The following is a 4,777-nucleotide window of genomic DNA, read 5'->3' as shown; positions in this document are numbered from 1 at the left end:
TGGCTTCCGGTTCCCACCCCAGACATTCCAGCACCAACTAGGACGTCGGACTTCTGCGGAACACGGCTATACAGGATCAAGATAAACTAATGTACTGTGTAATTTGCATCTATGCATCATTGGAATGCCGTAATTTTCACAATAAAAACGGCAATACCATAACAAACAATTATCATTTCAAAATTAAAATACCTCAAAACCACCACAAGTGGGAAGGTATATTTCATAATATATATAAATATATACACAGCTGAAAAGAGTATACATGAATAATAATCACTAAATAGATAAAGAATTAATCTGTATATATAATTTAAGTTTAAAACCAATAAAATATCATACGTACACTATGTATCTACGCATGACAATAAAAAATTGAACAAAACAAGATGTATCAAATAATATTAGTAAAACCTGATACTCTCTAAAACACCTAAAAATTCCAACACATAAAAAGGATCATCAGATACTGATTATATCTGACAGACAAGGACAAGCATATAATATTTTAAAAGCATCTCCAAATGAATAAAAAAGAATAAAAAACACACCAAAGGTTTAGAAGATTTTTACCCTCCTTAAAACCACACATATCAAAACTCCACATAATTAATAGTTGCTAATGAAACAATTGATATCCAAATCAATGTTCAAGCCTTTGGGATGTAAAGATTCGGTAAGGTAGATCCAGTGTGTTTCGCGTTTGGACAGTTCGCAAACTCTATTAGATCCTCTCCACACTGGATCGACCCTTTCCACACCCCAAAATTTGAGATGTGTGGGATCACTATTGTGATAATCACGAAAGTGTAAAGATACATTATGATCCTTAAAACCATTTCTAATATTTGTAATATGCTCCGACACTCTGATGGCAATAGTGCGTTTTGTTCTTCCAATATATAACAGATTGCAAGGACACTGTAAACAGTACACAACATGTGTACTGTTGCATGTTATCAGATCTTTAATCTGAAAACATCGTCCATTAGAGGGAGACGTGAACATTGTATGGTTCCTCAGGTGTGTCCGCACCTGTCTGCATGTTTTACACTGTCTACAGGCAAAAAAACCTACAGTCTTTTCCCAAAACATTGTAGGTTTAATGGGGGGGTCCAACACTTTTTTGACTATTTGGTCTCCAAAGGTGGGCCCTCTCCTATATATGAAAGAAGGGTTTTCGGGTAATATTCCACTGAGAACTTTATCCATGCATAACACAGGCCAGTGCTTTTTAAAAATTTGCTCAACCTCCCGATGTTGTGCGTTATACTGGGTTATAAAGCTCCATTCAAAATCTTGTGTGGGCTGTCTCACCGTGTCCCTAAGACATTCAATCTGTGACAGCCTACCTACTTCGGCAATAGTGGTGTCCAATTTCTGAATTTCGTACCCCTTTTCCACGAATCTTTGTTTTAAAACTTGGGCCTGGGTTTCAAAGTCCTCATCCATGGTACAATTTCTCCTGACTCGGAGAAACTGTCCCCTCGGAATATTGGACAGCCATTTATGGTGATGACCACTATGGACGGGGAGATATCTGTTCTGGTCAGTGGGCTTGAAAAAGACCTTAGTCTTTAGCCCACCTTCCAGAAGCGATATCTCCACGTCCAAGAAATGGATATTAGTTCGACTCCAATTAAAGTCTAATTTTATGTTATAGGAATTGTTGTTCAATTTTCCACAAAAGTCTAAAAGGGAGGATTCGTTCCCAGCCCAAACGAAGAACAAATCATCTATGTATCTACGATAGATCACCAGTTCTCTGTACTGGGCAGCGTATATGAAACGGTCCTCCCATTCGCCCATAAATATATTTGCTAGGCTTGGAGCGAACTTAGCTCCCATTGCCACTCCTCTCTGTTGCTGATAAAACACATCGTTGAACCAAAAATAATTATGAGCCAAACAAAAATCTAAGGCATCTCTAAAAAATCTTTTTTGGCACTCGGGAATGTCATCACGCTTGCTAAAAGCCCAATTGAATGCCAAAAGGGCATCATCATGTTGGATGATCGTATATAATGAGGCTACATCTCCTGTTACCAGGAAGATGTCCTCATTATTAGGTAACGACAAATCCTTAAGAGCCAAAAGAAGAGCCTTTGTGTCCCGTAAATAGGATCTCAGTTGGATCACACTGGTTTGTAAAAAGTGATCAAGATATTCTCCCAATCTGGAAGAAACTGATTGTATCCCATTTACAATGGGCCTAGCCGGAGGATTAACCTGATCTTTATGCAAGGTATAAATGGTTGGTATTCTACTAAAGCTGGGTGCAAGATATTGTTTTTCTTTTTTAGACAATATATGTGTATCGTAACCTTTATCAATTAATACACTCAATTCTCGTCTGTATTGTAAAGTGGGGTCTTTTTCTAAAACTCTATATGTGTCAGTATCCACTAAAAGGGAGGTTAGTTGAGCATGGTAGTATTCCTTTTTTAGTAACACTACCCCTCCCCCCTTATCTGCCGGTCTGATGATCACATTTTTTCTCTTTTCTAGAGATTGTAACCCTTCTTGAATATATCTGGGATTCACCACTTTCTTTGTGGGAATCTCCTTGAGGTCCCGAATCACAAGGTTTTTAAACACCTCAATGTGCTGATTTGAGGACTGTTGTGGGTTAAACAGTGAATTATTTTTAAGTCCACTGTCCACACCCAATGTATAATTCATCAGTCCAGCTCTAGTGGAGCCTACCGATCTCGCGGGATTGAGATAATACTTCTTGAGATTGATTTTTCTTATATATTTGTGTAAATCTACATACACATTAAATTTGTTTACTGGTTTCTGTTTGGCGCATTTCAAACCTGCGTGTAATATGTTCAATTCTTTATTAGTCAGGGTCACATCTGCCAAGTTATTAATACCGCTTAATCGAAGTCCCTCCTTTTTTTGCTGTTTGCGTCCAGCCCTACATCCCCTGACGTGGGGTTTCCCATATGCTGGTGTGGGCCTGACTTGTGTCCCCATTGTGAGGGGTACGGTCCCAGGGATTGGGGAGGACCCCACCTTTGAGGTCTCCCCCTCCAAGGTTTGCCACCTCTCCCCCCCCCCTGCCTCTTCCTCCTCTCCATTGAAAAGGGCGAGGTGGGTGTGTGACTGGGGAATTAAACTCATTCTGTTGAGACAATGGTTGAAATCGATTTTGCGTAGGGACCCGATACGGGTAATTAAATCTATGATCCCCCTGATAGTCATATGTATCCGTATTTGACTGATGTCCACTATGGTTACCCTGAACATAATACGAACTAGAATTCTTAGGTCTAGCTCCTTTAGGGCCCTTAGGACCAGAATTAGCCCTAGGAGGACCTCCTGGGGTACTAGGGAAGGGGGCCGGCCGCTGAGTATCCAGATTAGGGGCTGGCTGTCCTACTCCACCCATTTGTCTGGAATTAGTACCTGCAACAGGATTTTGCCATAAATAAATAGAATTGTTTTTAAAATCCTCCAAATCTCGATAGTACTTTTTTACTTTTTTCTTGTGGGTGTCCTTGTCTATTTTTTCCAACTTTTTCTTGATGTCTGTGTTGAATTTTAAAACAACAGGCAATTCTTTATCTAATATACTCTTTAAATCAGCTATCTTTTTCTCCAAAGCCTTCATTTTGCGTTTTTTCCTTTTTAAAATTAATTCTTGTAACTTAATGCCAACGCTGTTAAAGAATTCTAACCACTCTGACTTAGAACCCTCATCGTCTAACGCATCTTGGGGAGTGACCTCCCACCTGAGGCTCCTCATTATAATACGTTCTTTGATGTACTTCTCAAATGTAAAAATGTCCCACCACGTCCGAACCTGTTTCTCTAAGGTATAACCCAGAGCATTCAGGTTGGAGGTGAGGTCCTGAGACGTGTTAGTGTCAATGACATTAGAGAAGATACTATCCACCTCCAATTGTCTGTCTTTTAAAAAGGATATAGCATCCATGGCTGCAGGGTTAAATACAAGTTAATATTAATAAAGGAGTGAAAAAATTGCCCTAGCGCCACACTTGCAATGAAAACACTCACCCTGCGCTCAACTCAAGACAAACTTAAAAAGGGGGATAATAATACATAAATAAAACCTGAACGGTCTCAGCAGCTGTTATAATCAAAATAAAATTCTAAATCAAGGTGTAATAGATAGTCCAAATAATGAGAAACGATCCACCACACTAACAGCGCCAATGAATGGATAAACCTATAGCAAGGTGTAATATTAAGGTATAATGGAAATTATAACAGGCAAATAATACGTTTTTTTCAAACAAGCCAGTTGTCATGGATAGCAGTCCAAATATCCATGACAACTGGCTTGTTGGAGAAAAAGATAGCTGATTTAAAGAGTATATTAGATAAAGATAAAGAATTGCCTGTTGTTTTAAAATTCAACACAGACATCAAGAAAAAGTTTGAAAAAATAGACAAGGACACCCACAAGAAAAAAGTAAAAAAGTACTATCGAGATTTGGAGGATTTTAAAAACAATTCTATTTATTTATGGCAAAATTCTGTTGCGGGTACTAATTCCAGACAAATGGGTGGAGTAGGACAGCCAGCCCCTAATCTGGATACTCAGCGGCCGGCCCCCTCCCCTACTACCCCAGGAGGTCCTCCTAGGGCTAATTCTGGTCCTAAGGGCCCTAAAGGAGCTAGACCTAAGAATTCTAGTTCGTATTATGTTCAGGGTAACCATAGTGGACATCAGTCAAATACGGATACATATGACTATCAGGGGGATCATAGATTTAATTCCCCGTATCGGGTCCCTACGCAAAAT

The sequence above is a fragment of the Pelophylax lessonae genome (assembly GCF_965119305.1).
Source record: "Pelophylax lessonae genome assembly, chromosome: 2".
Lineage (NCBI taxonomy): Eukaryota > Metazoa > Chordata > Amphibia > Anura > Ranidae > Pelophylax > Pelophylax lessonae.
Note: the sequence above shows the minus strand (reverse complement) of the source record.